Source organism: Microtus oregoni, unplaced genomic scaffold, assembly GCF_018167655.1.
Source record: "Microtus oregoni isolate MIOR12 unplaced genomic scaffold, Mior012 000032F_ref0000030, whole genome shotgun sequence".
Lineage (NCBI taxonomy): Eukaryota > Metazoa > Chordata > Mammalia > Rodentia > Cricetidae > Microtus > Microtus oregoni.
Window position 1 is genome coordinate 25114070 of NW_024543091.1, and position 24555 is coordinate 25138624.

At 38.6% G+C, this 24555-nt stretch overlaps 1 protein-coding gene across 2 annotated transcripts in view; it reads left to right on the forward strand.

Moving 5' to 3' along the window:
- Glce (glucuronic acid epimerase) overlaps positions 1–24555 on the forward strand; it is a 70511-nt gene that overhangs the window by 22704 nt on the left and 23252 nt on the right. Inside the window, exons 2-3 of one of the 2 annotated variants that reach the window (XM_041679730.1) lie at positions 10402–10492; positions 13165–13229. The gene's annotated coding sequence lies outside the window, so the exon portion shown is untranslated. The remainder of the gene's footprint in view (positions 1–10401; positions 10493–13164; positions 13230–24555) is intronic. The other variant, XM_041679728.1, reaches the window with a different exon arrangement.

Sequence of the window (24555 nt, forward strand, 5' to 3'; positions counted from 1 at the left end):
TAAATTGTTGAATTTTGTGACATATTGTATGTGAAATTTCCACCTTGGATTATCAATAGAAAATTATTATTGTTGTGTACATATGTATGCATTGTGTGTGGTACATGTTTGTGAGTGTGTGGGTATGTGTTCCTATATGCACACATGCCAAGGCCAGAGCAGCATATGGGATGTCTTCGTTTATGACTCTTCCCACCTGTCTCCAAACCATACTCAAAATTTGGGGTAAGGTAACTGACCAGAGAGCTCTTGGACTCTTTCTGACTCTCCGTCCGCCAATGCTAGTATTACAGGCATACACAGCCATACCTGGCTTTTTTTTTTTTATATGAGTGCTAAGGATTCAAACTCAGGTCTTCATGCCCTTTTACCAATGAGCCATCTCCTTGCACCTGGAAAATTATTATTTTTTAACAATCTAGTTGCTTGTTGGTTGATTCTGAACTGATTCATCTTCTAATTAGTATGTATGTATTCAGGAGAATACACTCTAACTTAACATAATGTTAGAATGATAGCTAGGGAGATAAACTTGTCAGAATGTAAATCAATGATTGAAATATGAATATAATATTTTGGTACCTTTGAAGTTACATTATTTTGCCATATTGACATAGATCAGTGAGGGAATCCTATCCTATTGCTATATTCATTTTTAAATACATGCTTTTTATGGTGCTTACATTCTAATGGATGGAGTTAGAAAATAAAAGATAAAATACAGTGTATTAGTAAATACTACAGAGAAAAGGAGAGAAAGGGAATGTGTAGAGGGTTGAGAGACATAGGGATTGGAGGTGGGCAGGCTTGAGAAAGTGACTATTGAGTGAAGACCCAAAGGAGTAATCTATATGGGTAACTCAGGAAAGAACATTGCCATTACCAGGTATAGTGAGTGTATTGTCTATGGAAAGTGTGCCTAGAGTGTCCAAGGAAGAAAATAGCCACTTTAGTGAATTAGAATCAGATCTGGAGAGAGCCGTAGAGGTCAGGGAAATGAGAGGATTTGGTTGGGACTTTGCCTTTTGACTGAGAATGATGCCATTAGGAAGTTTTGAACACAGTGACCACATGACTTAATTATTAATGATAACAGAGACTTGAGGGCTCAAGGCAGAAAGACAGTTTAGGAGAATATTGCCATAATCCATGTGAACCTCATAGCAGTGGCTATTTTTTTTAAGAGGTTAGATTTTAAGTAAAACCAACAACTAAAGAATTAGAGGTGGGGTAGAAAGAGGCAGGAAACAGAGATAACTGAGGTTTTTGGTCTATGCAACTGGAAATTTGGTGTTGTTAACAAGGAAGACTAGCTCTGGAGGAGGCTATGTGTGGTGGGGTTGTGCTAAAGCTAATCAAAAGCTTTAATTTTGAACTTAAATGCATATTAAATGTGCAAGTAAAATGTGCTCAGTAGGTAATTGTGTATATTAGAGAACAGTTGTGGAGAGAAGATCAGACTGTAAATAATTTGGAATATGTCAGTTTGTAGATGGTAGACTTCTTCGGGAGTAAGCATAGGTGCAAGAGGAGAGATCCAAGACCTGAACTCCAGGGCTCAGGTAGAGAGATGGGGAACCAACTAAGGAGAATGAAAATAAAGCGAGTAGAGCTGATATTCTGGGAGTTGTGTGCTTCCAGGATGAGGTTATTTTTGTTAGCTGCTGCTCATGGATAAAGTAAGAATAAACTGGGAATTTGTCATTTTAATTAGTAATGTGGAGAACATTAGGCAGAGTTTGGGAAAAGAGCCTGAAACAGTGTGGTTTCGAGAGAGAGTGGGAAAGGCTGAGTGTATAACTAGGTGGTAGAGCAAATACCTACCATGGGCATGGCCCTGGATTGATTTCTAGCAATGTTAAAAAGATGAAAGGGAATGGGCAATTTTGTTGTAGAAGGATCTGCTTCCTAGCTTATTCATACAGTGGTTGGCAGGATTCATTTCTTCTCAGACTGCCTGCAGTGAGAGGCCTTCTCTGTTCTTTGCCATACGTACCTGTAAAGCATCTCACAGCATGAGAGCTGACTTTGTCAGAGCAAGCAAGAAGGCAAGAAAGAGTCCCAGCATAGAGCACGGCAGTAGGAACATCAGACTTTAATAACCTTGTCACAGAAGTGGTGTCCTGTCACTTCCATCATTATTTTTTGTCAGCAGGTTACTAGGTCCGTCCTACTCGTAGAGAAAGAAGAGATTACATAAATATGTGAATACTGGAGAGCCAGGATCATGAGGGACATCTTCAAAGTTTGCCACCCATTTCTCAGATACTGGTACTGTAAGATGCTCATCTGGTTGCATGCATTAATCTTTTTTTCAAGCATCTTCATAACTGGTAGCATTCATTTGTAAGAGAACTGGCTGAGGATAACAATTTCATTTAGGACTATTAGATAACATGCTTTGTACCCATGTTCCTATTTTTCTCGTGATTACCTTTTATGAAATGAGTGAATGTTAATAGAGTATAGTCACGCTATGCCCAGTAACACATGCCTATAATTCTAACATTGTGGAGGCTGAGTCAGGAGGGTGCTGAATTGGAGGCTAGCCTGAGATACATAGCAAGATCCTGTGTGAAAGCAATCAGACCACTGCTATCAAGAAAAGAAGTTAAAATTATATCTGTAAGAGCTCAACAAAAGTAGGAAAGTTGTTTTTAAAAAAATCAGAAAATATGTAGATTTTTAATAGAAATTCAAAAGTTTGTTATATTTTAAGATAATTCAAGTTTTCATACATTTCCAACATAGATATATTTTATGACTTGGAAGGAGGTGGATATATAAAAATCTCTGCAGTTGAAGTATAGCTGAACTTGATAGATACTATAAAATAATCTTTTCTTGTAAAACTAAACTCTTAAAAGACCATGGATTCCAACTGTTTCTTGTTACTGTTGTCCACTCCCTTGGCATAGTTTATATGTTGAAACCAGTTCAGTCTTTGTAGGAGAACTAAAGAATATCATCCTAGACTCACAGCATGCTAGATATTAGAAATCGCTTTCCGGATGAGGAAATAGCTGCATAGAGATGTAACCAAGCTTGTTGGTGGCAGAGCCAGTGCCAATTGCCAAGCCTCCTGATTATATAAATTGCTACGAATGAGCCTGTGTACCTACTCAGGAATTTTAAGAATACTCACCCCTGTCTCATATTCAGACCTGAGTTTGGGGTGTGATTTGCACATTGAGATTTTTAAATGCTGCTGAGATGGTCCCAGTTTGCACAGTTTGGAAACTTGTGCTTTTTAGGGAATTGCTGTGGTTTAAAGACCCAAGTCAAACCAATAGTGCAAACTCCGTCCATCCTGATTTTTTAACCTTGTATTTGGTTGGGTTTGACCAATGTCATTAAGAAAAATCTTTATGTTAAGAAATAACCAAGGATTTTGCTGTACAGACTTTCCTACTAAAATGATTCTGTTGCTAGTTTGTAGTTTGTATTTTGTTAATATCCTGTGCAAATGCCTTTTCTTTTTTTTTCTTTCTGTGCAGATTTCTTAATCATGAAATAGAAGTTCTTTGACACAGATGAGGAAAGGAGGAAGTCTTCTGCCATCTGTGTTATGGCATGCTTTACTGTTGTGCTAACTAGATAAAATTCTAATTACTGTTAAACAGACTGTTTGTGAAGTTGTTAATATTTTAGAGCAAGTGTGTAAACACGAAGTGGCAAAGAGGTGGTTAGGGTCTAAGACTTAGAAACAAAAATGTTTAACTTTGAACGTAAATCGATTCTAATATGAAACAGGATTCTTTAATAATACATTTCTTGGTTCTGTGGCAAGAAGCGAAGTGTTTACAGTTTGGCATCATGTCTCTGCTGCTCTTCTGTTCTTTGCCTGATGTAGACAAGATGTTGTGACTAAAATCCTAGTTTTTGATTGGTTTGTGGCTTGCTTTCCCTTCTCATCATCTCTCCCTACACCTTTTCTCATTCCTTCTTTCCCTTCTTTTCTCCCCTTTGAGACTGGATTTCACCATGGCCTAGGTTGCCCCAGTCTCCAGAGTTCTGGGGTTCCAGTTTGCCCTGCCATTTTGCTCTTTTAAATACAGGATTGGCTTTGGTTTTGGTTTGGATTTTTTTTTTTCCTTACTAAAGGACAGATATAGGAGTGTGAACTAAGAGTTGAGTAGCAGTCTAGCCTATGTGGTGGCACTCCTTTTATAGCAGAACTTGGTGGGTGAGGTAGGCAGACCTGAGTTCAAGGTTAGCCTGATCTACATAGAGTTCACACATGTGTGCACATGCACACACATGCACACACACACGGTAACTCTACAGATAGTTCAACAGCTAGCAAGCAGTTATTCAATTTTTTTAAAAAATCAGCAGTGGCTTTGAGGTAGTATTCAGTAGTGAAGAATGGCCAACTCAGAAGCAGATTAAAATCTCAGGGTGGGTGTGATGGTGCATGCCTTTAATCCCAGCACTGGACATGGGATCTCTGAGTTTCTGGCCAGCCTGGCCTACAAAGCAAATTCCAGGCCAGCCAGGGCTACACAGTGAAATCTGGTCTTAAAGAGAAGAAGGAGGGAGGAGGGGGAGGGGGGAAAAAGAAGCAGCTTCTCAGTATGACTTTTCTTTAGATAGCCCTGCTTTTAAAATGATGGGATAGGTGTACTATGTATTTGCTGCTCTTAAAGCTTCTGTCTCCATCACACGTTAGTTCCCCAGTGTGCTCTCAGGGAACCTCTATTTTCCTCTTCTGAGGAAATTGCAGGATTCTCATTAGTTGTTATAAGACCTGGAAGGGCAGTTACTCTTGAGTTTTCTCAGTGGTCCCAAAGCAGTAGTGGGGAACTTTAGCAATGGATTGGAGTGAGTATAGATATATGAGATTTATAGATGATCTACCCAGGCATTAATTTTAAATGTAGCCATCACAAATTTTTTTTTAACACAGCAGTTAGGAAGTGGCTAAATAAAAAACAAGTTTGCTCTACAATACATAAATGTATGAATGTCACATAGAGCCTTCAGGGTTCCTTCTTAACTTTGGTACATACTAAGCTCTTTGTCTTAAACCCCTTCTGAATTCTTTTGCAATTTAACATTATTAATAGATACAATTTTGGGTGTATACATACATGTACAGTTGCATGTACATATGTGTATGTGCATGTGGAGCCCAGAGGTCAGCCTCTTGTGTCGTTATCTAGGATCCATCCACTTTGTTGTTTGAGACAGTTTCTTACTTGGAACTCACTGAGAAGATGAGCCTCAGAAATCCACCTGTCTGTCTCCCTAGTGCAGCTATTACAAGCATATGTCAGCAGGCCCCATTTTCTTTCACATGAATTCAATTAAAGCAAGCGCTTTATGGCCTGAGGTATCTCTCCAGCCCTGTGATATTCTGAACGGTCTAACTCTGAGTAGCTGAAGTAGATACAGTGCTTCATTTCTGAAAGAGGGACTTCAGAAATAGTGGGTTGAAGACTCACTGAATTTATTTTCATAGCTGTTGACCTTTGTTGTGTTACTGTTAGGCTATTAACTTGGGTGAAGCTGCTTTCATTTTGATAGAGGCAGATGCTTTAATGTATTATAATCTTTGAAAGGTGCTCATGAATTGTTTTCTAGGAACTACTTTTTTAGCACCTTGGTAGCTAAAAAACTATAATATCATGTTTGATTTAATTCATGTGTAAACATCCTTATTAAATGGAACTTGAAGGAAAGTAGTATATGTGGTAACAATGATAATGACCGAGGTCAGTTGTTTTTGAATACTGCCATTTAGTCTCCCCAGTTTAGATTCCTTAAAAAGTCTTACAATAAAAAGCAATTATCTGGTAACCTCAGCTTATTGTCTCTCAGAGCTACTTAAACTTTTTCCACTTGTGACCTCTTCTTGCCCAAGGATTTTATGTGACACCCTCCCCCAGGTATATAGGTATTTAAAATGTGTATAAATCAAACATTTAATAATAATCATATATTTATTTAAAAACAATTCTTTGGTTTACAATAATTTTGCCACTCATTAAAGATAAATGTAAATTTGCATACTATTGATATGGGTATATTTTTTCTATAAGAATTAAATCTTGCCTAAATATTTGGCAATGCAGGGCATAGAGCATCTTCACTTACTTTTTTTTTTTTTTTTCTGAGACTTGGTTTCTCTGTGTAACATCCCTGGCTGTCCTGAAACTCTCTTTGTAGACCAGGCTGGTCTTGAACTCACAGAGATCCACCTGCCTCTGCCTCCCAGGTGCTGGGATTAAAGGCATGTGCCATCACTGCCCGACCAAACAACTTTCAAATAAAATATTTGAGCTTAATGCAACATAATAATATCCTAATTTGATGTTTAAATGCTGAGGAATGATAGGAAAATATTAAAATTCATTGATTTCTGTTATGCTTCTGTAAGAGCAAAAAAGTTTTTATATACATTTAAAACATTGCAATTCATGGTCTAGAATCTGAGCGATGGTGTTTGAGGCACTGTGCATTGGCATCGCATGACATGAAGGCATATACACAATGTGAATTATGTTTTCAGAACCATGGTTGCAGTGAAGTCTGTGATGCATCACAGGAAATTACTGCCAGAAACTGTGCTTGTTATTTGTTTGTTTTTTAATCAAGCTTTGGTTGTTGCACATGGAACCTTTTACTGTTGCCAAATTTTTGTGACCTCCATTTGAGTTATGCAACCTCAGATGAAGTCACAGCTTACACTAAGCAGCTGTGTGTTGACCTTTCCCATTGCCTCTTCAAAAGGCCAACTGTATTTACTCACAGTAATTTCCATGATCACGGGACTTTGTCTTGTTTTATTTATCTTATTAAAAATTTGTTAATTGAGTAAATAAAACAAGTATTCAAATGGCTGTTATATGCTGGCATTGCTGTAAGTACTAAACACAAAGAGAGTTTGGTGTCATGGGTCCTACACAGCAACAACAAAAGAAGAAGAAATAATGATTGAGGTTTTCTTGATTCTTTTGACAAGGGAGAGAAATCTTGGTGGTTCTGAACATTAAAATATAGGTGTTTCATAAACACATTCAGGGCCACAAAGAGACAGTCAAGATGTACCAACCCTGGCAGAAGCGGTTGGCAGGTATCTTGTGGTTTTGGAAGTCTGATTTAGTTATAAATTAGTCTTTTAAAAAAAGTAAATGGAATATCTAGGAGATTATGTGAGACAGTAAACACATGACTTTATAGTAGGAGCTGTTCTAATGGATGTTGAAGCTAAACTGACCTTGAATTTTTACAGATACCAAGCCCAGATAACTTTTGTTAGAAAGGATTCAGTAACCGTCGTAAATTATTTACGACGTAAATTATAGGTTTGCTCAAGTGTGTTTCTGGAGCAAACCTAAATACTTGAAGTATACCATTCATTTCTAATGGAATGTAATGTTAGAACAGAAGGCCTTGGATTGAAAGCTGTTCGTTACAGACTTTTGTTGTGCATGTGTAATTAGTGCAAGTATAGATGAGAGAAGGACAGCTATGTGAAATTGTTGCTGATGTTAATAGTATGGTAGAGAACTGAGTTTGCCTTAAATAGAAATAGTTGGCCAAATATTATTTTTTAAAAATAAGGATTAACAGTAATCAAAAGATTAAATATGATGAAGGTGTTAGTGACATAGGGCCTATGTATTTAATTTTATTTCATTATTAAAATGCACAGACTGGTGTTTTATGGCCACATATGAGTAATATAATAATCATTATTGTAAGCTTATAGTTCTGCTTTTGTAGTGGATGTAAGATAAGAGTGGAATCACTTGTGAAATCCCTTTCCTACTTAACTGGCTTGCTTTCCCTCACCCTAATTACTCAAATATCTTACTTTCCCTGATAATAAACTCTTATTTTTCCTGATAATAAAAAGGGAAACACAGTATTGTTTATCTTTTTCAGAACGGTCTCTGTAGTAAATAGCCCCCCCCCATTTTCTACTGATTGTAAGTTAGGAGTGCACATGGGGGTAGGGGTGGGTGGGGGTGGTACATGCACACCAGAGCACCTGCAGGAGGAGGCCAGGGGTCTGTATTGGGTGTCTTTTTCTTTTGCTCTCTACCTTCCTTTTAAAGCAAATCTCTCACTGCCCCCAGAGCTCACCATTTTAGATAGACTGTTAGTAAATCCCCAGGGTCCTCCTATCCCTGCCCCCCAACCTAGCACTCACACCAGGTTTTTTCATGAATGCTAGGGATCCTTACACACCTACATAGAAGCACTTACATGTTGAGTCATATCCCTAGCCCATAAGTCAGTATTGTTTAAAAAGAGCTTTTGGGGTTTGTTTGATGGGAGCGGGGTGGAGTGTTGTTTTGTCTTTGAGATAGGATTTCACTATATAATCTTGTCTGGCTCGAAAGTTGTGATCTTTCTGCCTCTGCCTCACAGGTAACTGGAATTACAGGTATTCTGGGCTAAATTTTATTAGCGGCATAAAGCTAACTTTATTGCCTTAATATTTGCTAAATTAGTCAGGGTTTCCCAGAGAAACAGAGCAGATAGAATGAATACGCATACACACACACCCCACACACAAAAGACTGTTCCTGATAGTCCAACAATGGTTATCTCTTGGTGGAAAGTCCAAGAATCCAATAGTAGTTTGGCCTAGCAGACTGAATATCTTCAGCTGGTCTTCGATAATGAAATCCTGGAGAAGTAGACTGTAATACCAGATAAAGAGTGGATTTTCCAGGGAGAGTGAGGGCAAGCAGGCAGAAAGCAAAAGTTTCCTTCTTCCATGTCTTTTCTTAAGCTGCCACCAGAAAATATGGTCCAGATGTAGGGTGGGTCTTTTGAGCTTCAAATGATCCAATCAAGATAAATCCCTCCCAGGTGTGCCCAGCTGATTGGGCTTTAGTTAATTCCAGATATAGTCAAGTTGGCAACTTTGGGTTTCAAACTCATTTCTTACTAGTTTCCTCATAGTCCAGGATTCAACATGACTCTTGTGGAATGTCTCCCATAGTCTGTGACAATTTCCTGTCTGTTTTACATGACCTTGATTGTTCTGAGTACTAGCTGGGTGTTCTATAGAATGAATCTTACGTGCTTTGGTACTTTCCTCATGATTAAATTGGGTTTTAGAAAATATCAACACAGATATTTTCCTTTTTCAGGGAGTACATGACAACAGTACTACTTGCAGAAGGTAGTGTTTGCTTAATTTCTCTGTAATGAAGTACTTTTGTCTTTCTATATTCTAAGAACCTTTGGAAATGAGTTGCTGAATTCAGCCCATACTCAGACTGGGGCACTGAAGTTTCATGTTATAAACAGAGCAAACTGATGAGTATTCTCTAAGGAAGATTTGTGTGTGTGTGTGTGTGTGATGTTTATATTGTTACGTGTAGTTATTGTCCAACCCAAACAGTCCTCAGTTTGTGATGGTTAGACCTAGGATCTTCTCAACTTTGTCACAGCATAAAGCAAACCATTCACATCTTCTGGGCTTTCACTTTCTGTACACTTTCATTGTCTGTATTAATTTCACAAGATACTCAACACTTTTATTTTAAAACAGGCTTTAAATTAAAAGGTTGCACCTAGTTGTGGCCTGGGTGTCCTGAGTACATATAGATTAGGCTGTGATATTCAGTAGGTTAGGTGTGTTAAGTGCATCTTTTAGACAACGGTAGGTTGTCAGTCTGTAATCCCATTATATGTATGTTATGGTATATGTATGGTATTTTGCTGCAGTGCTAATCTCTTTCTTTGTGCTCTCCAGTGATCTCTGAACTACCCTTTTCCAGTGTCTGACATAAATGTGAAGCTTTATTTGTTAAGTTGCACTCCTGGAAACTGCTCATCTTCAGGACTAAGCAGTAGGAGGATATAGGAGGGGGGAGGGGGCAGAATCTCTCACACACACACGCACACACACACACACACACACTGGGGTATCTCCGTATCCTCTTGGAACTGCAGCTCCTTTGACCAGAAAGCAAGCAAGGTTTCTATGCCTCTGAGTTTTAGGTTTAGGCTCGTGATCCTCATTGCCACTGTGCCCATAGATGGCTGAGCTGAGAAAAGAGAAGAGTGTGTGTGTGTGTGTGTGTGTGTGTGTGTGTGTGTGTGTGATTTCTACACTTTCTTGTGAATGTTAAGATTTCCCTCTTTAGTGACAGTTGGGACATGAAACTTTTCTTTAGGCTGTATACACTTCAGACTGGATGATGGCAGAAGAAAACAAAATGATGGCCATTATAAAATGGAGCTTTGTATTCTGGTCCTCTTACAGGACCTGCCTGTTGCCATGTATTTTTCAGGGTCCCATGTAATCTACTGTAGGCATTTTAGCCAGATCTTAGAGCTACATTGAGTTGGTGGGACAGTCGGAGTGCTATAATTGCTACATTTTATCTGCAACCAAACCTTGCTGAAAGGTTTTTCATCTTTTTCTTCTAGGAATTTAACAAGAATCTGAAGTTTTGATTCAAATATTTTTTGAATTGAAGCCAGAAATGTATTAGAATTTTGATTCTTTCATTTGATTAAGGTAAGATTATTTAATAAAATATAATTCTACCCTTATATATTTTCAAACATATTTAATGTTTGTTTTATTAACACATTTTTATTTCTGACTCTAACTAGAGATTTGTACCGAAAAAAACATTTTTATGGTTTCTCAAGGCTAGAGATATAACTGTTAATAGAGTGCTTGCTTAGCATGCACAAAACGCTGAGTTCTATCCCTTATGCCACTTACATCAGGTATGGTGGGGCACACCTGTAATCTCCTTGCCTGGGAGACAGAGGCAGGAAAATCAGAAATTCAAGGTCAGCCTCAGTTATTTAGCAGGTTTGAGGTGTCATTGAGATTCTGTCAACAGAAAGTGGGCATTGGTGGTCCTTTACCATTTAAATGACTAGTGTTTCTTGTAACAACTATCAGATACAAAGGAAACATGATGGTATGATCACCGAAGTTATAATATATTGAAAAGAAATGTTTGGCTAGGACAGAAGTCATCAAATGGGCCCACAGCCTGGCCATTTGTTTTAGTAGTGTTTTATTGTAACATTGCTATATCTACTCATTGGTTACTGTCTATGACTACCTTAGCACTTTAGTGCCAAGTTCATTACTTTGGATTTAAACATGTATCTGAGTGTTGTAATAGGAGCGGCGGGGCTGCGTCCCCAGCACCCCGGCTGCCTGCTAGCTTATGCCCCGAAATAACAACACACAAATTATATTCTTTTAAACACTGCTTGGCCCATTAGCTCTAGCCCTTACTGGCTAATTCTGATATCCCGATCAACCCATCTCTAAAAAACTGTGTAGCACCGGTCTTACCAGGAAAGATTCAGCATGTCTGACCTGGCAGCTTGCTTCATCGCATGCGTCTGCCTCAGAGTGCAGAGCTATCGCATCTGCCCGGGAGAGGGGAGCATGGCGTCTCTGAACTCACTTCCTCTTCCTCCCAGCATTCTGTTCTGTTTACTCCACCCACCTATGTTCTAACCAATAAAATGGGCCAAGGCAGTTTCTTTATTTTTTATTCAATGACCTTTCTCCATCATTATTCTGTAGTATTACTCATTTGGTAGAGCTCTGTAGTAATACGAGCGGCGGGGCTGCTTCCCCAGCACCCCAGCCGCCTGCTAGCTTATGCCCCGAAATAATTACACGGATACTGTATTCTTTTAAACACTGCTTGGCCCATTAGCTCTAGCCCTTACTGGCTAATTCTGATATCCTGATCAACCCATTTCTAATAAACTGTGTAGCACCGGTCTTATCGGGAAAGATTCAGCATTTCTGACCTGGCAGCTTGCTTCATCACGTGCATCTGCCCGGGGGAAGGGAGCATGGCGTCTCTGAGCTCACTTCCTCTTCCTCCCAGCATTCTGTTCTGTTTACTCCACCCACCTATGTTCTAGCCTATCAGGGCAAGCAGTTTCTTTATTTAATTAACCAATGACCTTCCTCCATCATCTAAGTGTCTAAGTAACTGTACCAAGCTCAATATCTTGAAATGAAAGTCCTTATAAATACTACTTTTCTAGCTAGGCATGATGGCGCACACCCTTATTTCCCGCACTCTGGAGGCAGAAGCAGGTGGATCTCTGAGTTTGAGGCCAGTCTACTCTACAGATTGAATTCCAAGACATCCAGGGCTACACAGTTAAACTCTTGTCTCAACAATATCAACAAAACCAAATGAATAAAAAATAAATTAAAAATAAAAAGAAATGCTAATTTTCTGAAATAATTGGTTTTTAAAAACCAGACTTAATGCCATGAGTAGTTGCATGCCTAATACTTATTTGTTTCTAAGTAATGGTTTTTGTTTTCAAAACAAAAAGTCTATATAATACTGATTTTGTTCTTGCTCTCAAAAAGAGATTCATACTAATTATATTTGGTTTACTAGTAAGTTTAAACAGAACTAGCAAGACTTTGAGAGAATGAGGATTGTTTTTAATCACTGCCCTAATAAGGTAAGTATCTCATTAGGATTTCTATTGCTCTTAAGAGACAGCATGACCATGGCAACTCTTACAAGGAAAACATTTAATTGGGGCTGGCTTACAGTCAGAGGTTTAGTCCAGTATCATGGCAGGAAGCAGACTGGCATACAGGCAGACATGGTGATGGAGAGGTAGCTGAGAGTTCTATATCCAAATAGGCAGGCAACAGGATGAGAAACTGAGACATACTGACCAGGCTTGAGAAAATGAGACATCAACGCTCACCACCAGTGACACACTTCATTCACAGCTCCACATTCACTTCAACAAGGCCACATCTCCTAATAGTGCCACTCCCTGTGGGCCTTTTTTATTCAGACTACCACAGTAATTTATAGCATATGAAGTTTTAAATGAAAATAATCCTAATATAAAAGTACATTAGTGAGCCAGCTATGTTAGTATTGTAGGTTACTTGAGAGACTAAGGCAGAAGGATTGAGAGTTCAAGGCTAGCCTGGGCTATATAACAAAACCATCTAGTGGTTAAAATAGGAATTACATTTCCCTCTTCTATGAAGTCAACCACTTAACCTGGTTGGCCCTATCTCAGCGAGTTCCGTATTGGTGGATTTGACCAATATCAACTCAAAGATGTTTGCAAGAAAAATTATGTAAACTTCATTTCCTGTGGTAATTTCCTAAACAGTACAGTATAACAACTACTGACAGAGCATTCATATTGAAACAGGTGGAGTGTGAATAATCTGGAGGTGATTCACAATCTGTGGAGGATTATTATGGAGTAATCTGGAGGTGATTCACAGTCTGTGGAAGGTTTATATGCATAATCTGGAGGTGGTTCACTCTGTGGAGATTTATGGAGTAATCTGGAGGCGATTTACAGTTTATGGGAGGTTTATGGAGTTCCATGAAAGTACTGATCTAGTTATAAAAGGAGCCTGAGCACACAGATTTTGCTAGATCTAATATAATCTGATTCCTAAAGTTATGAATGTTTAGAAACATTTGAGGAAGAAATTAAAAATGGAGTTGAGAAAGTCTGTAAGATGTGTGTTTTGTTTTCCAACAATCTCTAAAGGGGTAAAAGAAAAATATACTTTAAAATCTAGCATGTAGCCAGGTGGTGGTGGCACTCATGCCTTTAATCCTGGCACTCAGCAGAGACAGGTGGGTCTTTTGAGTTCAAGGCCAACCTGGTCTACAGAGCAAGTTCCAGGACAGACTACAAAAGCTACAGAGAAACTCTGTCTTGAAAAAAAAAAAATCTAGCATGTGCTGGGCGATGGCAGCACACGCCTTTCATCCAGCACTCAGGAGGCAAGGCAGGCAGATCTCAGTGAGTTCGCGGATAGCCTGGTCTATAAAGTGAGTTTCAGGACAGGCTCTAAAGCTACACAGAGAAACCCTGTGTCGAAAAACAAAACAAACAAAAAACCCTAGCATGTAAATTAGAATTCCCAACCTGTATTAAAGAAATACCTGTTTTAGACACTAAAATATGAAGGGGAAAAAATAAGGATTTGGAAGAAAACTCATTCTGGGTAATTTATTAAAAATAAACTTTTTATAATTTTCAACTTGTAAAATAATTCACTGGGTTTGGGGCTGGAGAGATGGCTCAGAGGTTGAGAGCACTGACTGCTCTTCCAGAGGTCCTGAGTTCAATTCCCAGCAACCGCATGGTGGTTCACAACCATCTGTAATGAAATCTGGTGCCCTCTTCTGGCCTGCAGGCATACATGCAGACAGAACACTGTATACATAATAAATAAATAAATCTTAACAAAAAATTTAATTCACTGGGTTTGAAACAGTTTTCTATATGTGACATCTAGCCTGGAAGGATATATTTGGTTTATGATGGATTTGTATGTGATATCTGTGTTTGCTTTGTTCTTAGAAAATAAATCTAAAACTTTTAAAGAAAGAAATTTGGAAATTTAAAGCATCTGTAGTTATATAATTGTTTTTGTAAATATTATACTAAGTGTCATTTCTGTAAGAGTTTCACTGGACTATCACAGAGTTACTGAGCATGTGTTGATTTTCTGAATTTCAGCTAATAGTAATACAGACATGTATTTTCTGATGCATGATTTGTTTATAAGAAAACTGTTTTGTCAATAAACTCATTTTATGGTAGATCAATAAACTATTTGTACAGTGATTAAACCATCTTTATATTAACTATATTTTATTCTGTAGTAATGCTAAATTTTAAGATTAATGGCTTTATGTAGAATTGTCAGTTTAGTTCTTAACATTTTTGTTTTACTGATGACATGTATAGTATATTTAATATAAATTCATCTATATCAAGGATTAGCTAACTGTTTCTAGCATATTGACCTCAACTCAATAAACAAAATATTTCAAGTATGGCAAAATTATATGAGAAACTTTCATGGGGTATGAAAGCCATCAACTAACATAGACCTTTTCCTTAAAACTTGATAAATGTTAATTTACATTTGGTAAATAAAAACCCCAAAATAATAAAAGGAAGAATCCAATGACTTACTATTCTTTTAAAACATTCTAAGATAAAGTAGATTATAGACCTTGTGGGTAATATAAAAGACATTATAAGTATATTTCTTTATTCTGTCTGGTGTTACAAGTAGATCAGCTCAGGTAGTAAGTTACAAAGGCAAGCAAAGGCTTGGGATTCAGAAGTTACTGTAGCCAGACTAGTTGTATGACTTTGAACATGCCACTAAGTTCTTATTCTTTTTCTCTGTAAACTAAATCATTAGAGTTTAGCTTCTAACTCTTATGAAAACTCATTTTCACAAGTTAGTTTCTACTCCTTATTCCATTTTTTTAATCCATTTATCTCTTTGAATACAGGATTTAACTGCATTCCCCTTCTTCTCAAAATTTAAATTTTATAATTTACCATGCTCAGCTTGCTCCTTTTCATTATAACTCTTCACTAGAGTTACCAATAATAACCACATGACAGAGTTAATACTAAGCTGATTTGAGATTTCCTCTGCCGGTAGAATTAATCCAAAACTCTTTACTTTAGCCTTAGGCAAACTCTTTAGAAAAGGGCAAAAACCAGCCACATTCTTAACCAAAATATCACCAGAACAATCTCTAAGCCACATATCAATATTATTCTCTTCTGAAACCTCTTGAGTCAGCCCCCAGCAGTTCAAATAATTCTCAACACCACTCTCTTCCATGCTCCTACTAGTATGGCCCATTAAGCAGTGCTTAAAGTATTCCACTGCTTTCATAACTCAGAGTACCAAAGTCCAAATTCCCCCAAACAAAACCATGGTTAGGCCTACCACAGCAATATGCCAGTTCCTGGTACCAACTTCTGTCTTAGTTTGGGTCACTATGGAGTCTTCCAGTTTCAAAGGTTTAGTCCATTATTGCCATGGTGGAGAGCATGGTAGCTGGGATTACGGTGGCATGCAGGCAGACATGGTCCTGGAGAATTCTGCATCTTGATCCAAAGGCAACAGGAAGTGAACTGAACACTGGGAGTGATTTGAGCCCTCAAGACCACCTCCACAATAACACATTTCCTCTTACAAGACCACACCTCCTAAGTGTGCCACTCCCTTTTAAAGGGGCAGAAATTGTGTGGGGAAAATAAAATATAGCTCCAGATCTCCCAGATTTGATGGATGATGAATAGAAACCTCCAGGAAACACCTCAAACTCCAGCTAGGATGAACTCAGAGCTCAGCTACCACTGTGGAAAGAAGAGAGGCCCTGTGGCCTACCAAGTCTGTACTTCAATACACCCCTTGAACTAAGACTAAAACATGGTCTCAAAGTTATATCTCTAATCCAGGTTGACAGCAGCATTGTTCATGAACACAGTTCATGTGTCCAATGATGGATGAGTGGGGAGGATACATGTGGCCAAATACTTATAGCAGGATGTCCTTCCTTTTGTTTAAAAAGAAGAAAGCTATAAAATAGATCAAATTGAGGGCATTATATTAAATGAAATAAGTTATACAGAGAAAACAAAATCTTAGAAAATCTTAGAACCAGATGTGGTGGTGCATACCTTTAATCTCTGCTGGCTGATCTCTGAGTTTGAGACCAGCCTGGTCTACAGAGCAAGTTCCAGGATAGCCAAGCTTAGGCAATGAAAGAAACAACGGAAAACAGAAAGCTGGTGAAGATGTAATTGAACAAAAGAGTAATATTGCAGTTCCAGTAAACAGCAGAACTTGGCAGCTTCTGCTATGTGGTTTTGGCTTTAGAGTCAAGGATACAAGAAAGGCTTTATGGAACCTTCTTCTGTGACTAAGGAACCCAATAAGGCCAGGCATATGTCAGGGGTTCCTGAATGGAGGTCTAGAGCAGCCATTGCATGAAGCTGTGAAGTTGAAACCTGGATTGCCTTGGAGACCCTAAGATGTTAAAGAGATGCCAGAGCCATGGGGTGCCTGCTGAGGAAAGCTGCTAACAGGGAGTGGAACCGGCCCAAGAGAAAGAAATGTGTTGCAGTCAACAAAGCTGAAAGGAGTTGGAGATCTGAAGAGTGTTTTGACATCCAACTTGGAGACACAGAGTTTGGAGTTTGCCCAGATGGTTTTTGGTCTTCCTTTGGTCCAATATTTCCTCAGTATGCTCCCTCCCCTACATTTTGGGATGGTATTGTATATTCTATGCCATTATATGTTAGAAGTATGTGATCTGCTTTTTTATTTTGATTTTCAGAGATTATAATTAAGAGATTGCTTGAATCTCAGAAGAGACTTTGAATTTTAGACTTTTAAGTAAGTTTGAGACTGTTACAGACTGCGGAATTTTAAAGTTGGACTGAATACATTTTTGCATTGTGAGATGGGTACAAGGTTTGGAGGCCAGGGAGTGGAATGTGGTGGTTTGAAAGAAAATGCCCCCAAAGAGAGTGATACTACTAGGAAGTGTGACTTTGTTAGAGAGGATGTGGCCTTGTTGGAGGAAATGTGTCACTGTGGAGGGGGGCTTTGAGGTCTCATATGCTTAAGCCATGCCCTGTGTTCCAGTTCACTTCCTGTTGCCTTCAGCACCATGTCTGCTTGCATGCTGTCATAATCCCAGCTGGCATGCTCTCCACCATAGTGATAATGGACTAAACCTCTGAAACTGTAAGACTCCATCAACTAAATGTTTTTCCTCTGTCAGAGTTGCCATGGTCAAAGCAACTCAGTATGAGAAGTAGGGTTCCAAAAACCAATAAAAGAGTCAGAGATAGCCTCTGTTCCCACTGTTGGGAGCCCCACGAGAGGACCAAGCTACACAACTGTCACATATATGCAGAAGGCCTAAGTCAGTCCCATGTAGGCTCCCTGGTTGTCAGCTCAGTCTCTGTGAGCCCCTATGAGCCCATTGGGAAGTGCTTACTATGTTTTGTTGATATTTATGGGAGACCTTTCCTAAACAAATGGAGGAGGAGTAGATTGGGGCGTGAGAAATGGGGGATGGGGGAATGAGAGGAGAGGAAAGAAAGGAAATTGGATGTAAAATAAATAAATTTATTTTGAAGAAAAAGTTTCAGTGGTCATGGTGTCTCCTCACATTTTCTTCACAGCAATAGAAACCCTAACTAAGACTATGCTCAATATGCAACATTAATGGCTATATTTCCAATGTGAGAACCTTAAGAGGTCATTTATTGTCAGTGTCAGAACTCTCTTGTAATAAATTTGGGACCTTATTTTTTTTATTATTAAAATTTTTTATTAAAAATTTCCGCCTCCTCCCCACCTCCCTTTTCCCTCCCCCACTCCCCACGCCCTGCTCTCCTCCCCCTCCCTCTCCAGTCCAAAGAGCCCTCAGGGTTCCCTGCCCTGTGGGCAGTCCAAGGTCCTCCCCCCTCCATCCAGGTCTAGGAAGGTGGGCATCCAAACAGGCTAGGCTCCCACAAAGCCAATTGGGACCTTATTTTTAAAAAGCTAGATATATGCTTTGCCCTTCCACCACAAAAGGGCACTGTGTTCAAGGCTGGTTAAAATGGTCAGATTCAACAAAAGTAAAGCAATAGTTGGCAGGGGCTATGTTGCAAAGAGAAAAAGGAAGTTTAAGTGTCTTATAAATGTAAAGTCTCAGTTATTCGGGAATAAAAGGCTTAATGCATCATCATGCTTATACATAATGAATACTATGCTGTATACTTAAGAGGGTAAAACACAGTGAAGACATATTCATTCATGTTTACTATGACTAGTACCTGCTTTTTAAAAATGCAATATATCATTGAATATTTCACTGAAGTTAAACATACAAGATAAGTATATTCATAGCTAATTTGGGAAAATATACTACTTTTCACATCTCTAAGGCAGAAAAATATGATCCTTAACCATGATACAAACCAACAAGTAAAAAGAGAGAGGCAACATGTGATGGAATTATCAGATACAGATATTAAGGCAGCTATTACATATGTACTCCTTATGTTCCGGAGAACAGAGGAAAACACAAACATGCCAAGGAAAATGGAAGCTGCTTACAAAAGAGACCCAAATAGAACTGTAGAAGAACAATATCTGCAATGGAATCAGCAGCATGTTACATATTTTAGGGGGAAAAAAGTTAAAACCTGAAGACGTGGCAGTGCATGTATCCAGAGGGACTACCAAGAGTACTGGCTGCCCAGGCTTGGTGTCTGGAATCCATGTGGTAGAAGGAGAGACCTGAAATTGTCCTCTGACCTCTACATGTGTGTCATGGCAATATGCACCAGCAACACATATACTCTAAATAAATGTTAATTAAAGTTTTTTTTTAATGAAACACCAAGAGAAATATTCAAAGAAAGAAAAGAACACAACATCACTCTACAAAATGTTACCCAACAAATTAGGAAAGGATAGCAAATTATAGATGGAGATAGAGAGACAGAAAAAAATAGTTCAAATAATGGCCAAATATTACCATGTTTGATGGAAGAATTTGACTAGTGAATAACATCACCTTTTGAATTGCCCATATATAACCAGAAAAGTAAATTTTTTTAAAATAAATTGGGGTAGAAAAGGGAGGGGTAGAAAATGAGTGTCCCTAGGGAGGCAGTGGTAGCACACATCTTTAATCCCAGAACTCAGGAGGCAAAGGCAGGCGGATCTCTGTGAGTTGAAGGCCAGCTTGGTCTACAAGAGCTAGTTCTAGGACAGACTCCAAAGTTACAGAGAAACCCTGTCTCAAAGAAAAAGAAAAAAAGAAAGAACTGGGTATCTTGTCTTCACATTCAATATGCACTGTTAGCTGTTAGATTTCTTTTAAAATTTTATCTTTGTAGAGATAAAAATTTTGTCTTCAAGAAAGAAGTGCAGCCTCTATTATGAATGTTTATCACAGACCACATAACCCATGTTACTCTTGGACTCTATGAAAGCTTTAGCTGCATTGCAGTTGGTGATTTCTGAATATCTGCTAGCCTTTGAAATCTAAAATTTACCAAATATGAGTAATAATTTGCTTTTCAATGCTGGGAGTTGGACCCAGGGCCTCAAGGCATTCTAGGCAAGAACTCTGCCACTTAACTACATTCCAAGTCTGAGTAATAATTAAACTTCTGTCTTGAAGGAACTTTCTTATTTTTTTTTAAGCATGAAGCAGTATGTAGGCTGTATGGTAGAACTTATGGTAGGGAGAGAATATATTTAAGTCTGTGTGAGTTATTTGTGATGGGTAGACAAAGCAAGGAAGTGGTCAAAGGTGTAGTTGGGAGAAAACAAGATACACTTTTGTCTTTGTCTGCTACTTAGGTTCAACTTTCAACCCTAAATAACTACGTTGATTATTGTGTAAACTGCTTACATAAGTATCAGTGAAATATGGTTTTAACTTTTAGATTATGTGTTGTATATAGGAAATATATTTCTGTACATTAAGGAATAATTATTTGTATATAGGAAATATATTTCTGTACATTAAGGAATAATTATTACATAAAATTTGACATCTACTCCAGCTGTATTAGCTAAACAGAATCTCTGTGTTGTAGTTTGCTTTTACTTTAAATTTTAAAGCTGACAAAATACATCATTCAGCATGTGGTGAAACCTTCAGTAGGGAGCGGAGGAAAATCCTATCATGCTGCAGTAATCCAGTCCAGTCACCTTCTTGTTTGTTTGGAAAATTGTTCATCTGGGAGAGCTTAGCTTAAATCTTACTTAATTCACATTTATGGCTGATAAAATTTATGTTCCTGACCAATATATCATTCTGTGCAAAGGCAAGATTATATTTTTTTCTCTTGATTGCTGTTCTTACCAACTTTTCTGAGATAATAAAAATTACAGAAACTTTTTAAAAAGTGTTCTTTTCAGGGAATATGTACTTTGATTTTTCAGGTTGCTTATTTGGGAAAATGTCAATAGATATTTGTAAAATATCAGATGTTTGTAAAATATTTTTTTAAATGAACTGGTAGATAGGTGAAGATCATTTATTTTGCTGGCCTTAAAAGGTATAATTTGCCAAGCATTTCACTCTTTCTGCTTGCTTACTATGAGTGTATGCTATCTGGTAAGCACTAAATAGATGTGTTCATTTTATCTTGTAACTATATTTATAATCATAAATATTTGATTATAGATGAGAAAATTTTAGAAAGGTTATTTAATTTATATAACATTGTCTGTCTTGGGGCTGAAAAGATAGCTCAGTCGTAGGAGGACTTTTCTTTTGAGCTTGCAAGCTGCCAAATAACTGACATGGAGACTTAATATCTATTACAAATGCTCAGCCAATGGCTCAGGCTTATTACTAACTAGCCCTTACAACTTAAATCAACCCATATTTCTTATCTAAGTTCTACCATGTGGCTCATAGCTTGTTACCTCATTTTGTACACACACCCTGCTTCCTCAGTATCTGGCTGGTGACTCCTCTGATTCTGCCCTTCTTTATCCCAGCATTCTTAGTTTGGTTGTCCTACCTGTACTTCCTTCCCGGCTACTGGCCTGACAGATTTTTATTAAACCAGTTCAACTGACAAATCTTTACAGTGTACAAAATGATTCTTTCACAACACTCGGTAGTTAAGAGAACTATCTGTTCTTGCAGAGGACCTGGGTTTGTTTCCCAGCACCCACATGACTGCTCACAGCTGTTGTAATGCCAATTCTAGGGGATTCTTACTTTTTTGACTTCCACAGGCACCAAGCACCTGGTTATGCACAGACTTATAATATAAATAATTCTAAAAAGAAAATTGCTTTTTAAAAGATTGCCTCTCTTAGCAAGACTCAAGTGTAAGTCTGTCAAACCCTAAAGCTTGGATATTTCTCAAAATCTACAATCTACCTTTCTTCATCTAACCTGGTTTAACTTCTATTTTCATTGTCATAGTAGTTTTAAAGATCATGTGCATGCTTGTGTATACACCAGATGTAGTGATACATGCCTGAAATCGAACAGTTAGGAGGCTGAGGCAAGAGCACTGGGAGTTCAGGGCCATCCTGGACCACATAATGAGACCATTTCACAAATAGGTAGCTGGTGTGCATTTATACAAGACTAATTTTATCTGTTGCTTAAAAAGCCAGATTTTTTTTTTAAGGTACTTGCATGTGAACTCAGGGCCTCGTGCATGCTAGGCAAGTGCTCTACCACCGAAATATATCCTATACCCTCTTTTATTTATTATTTTGTGAAGGTCTTACTAAGTTGGCTCTCAACCAAGTCTGGCTTGAATTATAATTTGTGTATATTAAAATGTACCCCCTTTAAAGTGTACAGTTTGGTGAGTTTTGTCATTTACCACAACAATCAAAATCTAGAATATTTTATTGCCCGAGATGATTCTTTGTGTTCTTTTGTGTCATTGTCCTTGATAGATATCTCTTGTAACCACTACCAGAAATGAATTTATGGGTAGTGGGTAACCTTTTGTATGTAGTTTCTTAGAAAGTTTTGGAAATTCATCCATGTTGGGACAGGTATTAGAATCTGTGTTGTTGAGTTGTATTTCATTGTACACATGAGCCATCTTACCGTATCAGCAGTTGATGACATTCGAATTACTTCTGTCTTAAACGGCTATCACTACCCATGTAGAACCTGTTTTGTGTTAAAATTTCTAATAACATTCTCTTTAGTGAGTAGTTCATAGATTTCTTCAGTTTACATCACCTAAAATATAAGCTACCTCCTTGAAGGCTCAGCTGTCTGTTGGAAATTAAGGCTTAAAAAAATGCTGACTGTTTTTAAATTTTGGAGGGTAAATAAATGATATTTGAGACTCATTTTTAAAAAAGTTTAGCATGCTCTCGTAGTTCAGAGTAAATGATAAGAAATGAAATTCTGCAGAAATACAGTATGGCAAACACTGGATTAGTTTAAAATTGACTGGGCCATACTGATGGAGGAAGGTCATTGGTTAAATAATAAAGAAACTGCTTGGCCCTGATAGGTTAAAACATAGGTGGGTGGAGTAAACAGAACAGAATGCTGGGAGGAAGAGGAAGTGAGCTCATACGCCTTAGCTCTGCTCTCTGGGGCAGACACGATGAAGCTCCGACCCAGGATGAACGTAGGCTAGAATCTTCCCGGTAAGCGCACCTTGGGGTGTTACACACATTATTAGAAATGGGCTAGTCCAGGTGCGAGAGTTAGCCGAGAAGAGGCTAGATATAATGGGCCAACCAGTGTTTAAAAGAATACAGTTTGTGTGTTGTTATTTTGGAGCATAAGCTAGCCCAGCGGGCGGCAGGAATGCAGCCCGCAGCTTCCTCAACACCATACCTTTAATCCCAGCACTCAGGAGGCAGAGGCAGGCAGATCTCTCTGAGTTCAAGGCCAGCCTGGTCTACAGAGTGAGTTCCAGGACAGCCAGAGCTACTTGGAGAAACTGAGTCTCAAAAGAACAAAAGAGGGCCAGGCGGTGGTGGCGCATGCCTTTAATCCCAGCACTCGGGAGGCAGAGGCAGGCGGATCTCTGTAAGTTCGAGGCCAGCCTGGTCTAGAAGAGCTAGTTCCAGGACGGGAACCAAAAGCTACAGAGAAACCCTGTCTCGGAAAAAAAAAAAAAAAAGAGGTTTAAAGTTTGGAGTTTGGCCTATGGTCTCCACCTGTATCATTTATTAGACTTCTACCTATACTGTTTATTAAGTTGGGAACAAATTATAACTTTGAATAAATTAGCAACCTATTTGAAAGAAAAAATAGAAATCTGCAATTAATCCAATATAGTCACCTTCCTGTTCATTTAGAAACATTTCTACATTTCCATAGGTACATACATGATCTTATTTAGTCCTAGACACTTTTGGGGTGCCAGTGAGAAAGCTAGTACAAAAAGTGATTGGCAGCAATAGCAAAGCCTGGGTGAGTCAGCACTTGACTCCATTTCTGTGTTCTTATCCAGAAAGTGGAGCCACCCACTGGTGATCATTGATAAGGACTTGAAATTGCTGGTTTCTCCCTCTTCCCTTTTCTAAGAATCTCCCTTGTTGCCTGTTGAATATTTATTATTAAGAGAAATTTACAATGTGATATTTAAAACTTTTTTTTTATATTGCATGAGATTAGGCCAGGTCAGAAGGCTGGTACCACGGTTCCCGGGTAGCATTGTTGGGACCTTTAAGAAATGAGACCTTCTCTGTATCGTTCCAATTTTTAGTATATGTGCTGCCGAAGCGACTGTGACTGAAAAAGCATGGGATAAAACCGGACTCTCTGAATATGGCGGACAATGAGGGCTGATGAGAAGCCAAGGACAATGGCACTGGGTTTTGATCCTACTTCATGTTCTGGCTTTGTGGGAGCCTAGCCAGTTTGGATGTTCACCTTCCTAGACCAGGATGGAGGGGGGAGGACTTTGGACTTTCCACAGGGCAGGGAACCCTGACTGCTCTTCAGACTTGAGAGGGAGGGGGAGAGGAGTGGGGGGAGGGGGGAGGAGTGGGAGGCTGGGAGGAGGTGGAAATTTTTTTTTCTCAATAAAAAAAAAAAAAGAAATGAGACCTTCTAGGAGGTTCCTAGATCCTTTGAGCTTACCCTCCAAAGGGCCTGTGGAGCCTTAGTCTCTTCTCTCTCTATGTTGTGCTGTGAACACTAGCAGACACATGGTCCTGTGATGATGTATCATGATCACCTAAGACCCTAACAAAAGAGACTGCCTAATAGTGGACCAGAATCTCAAGGACAA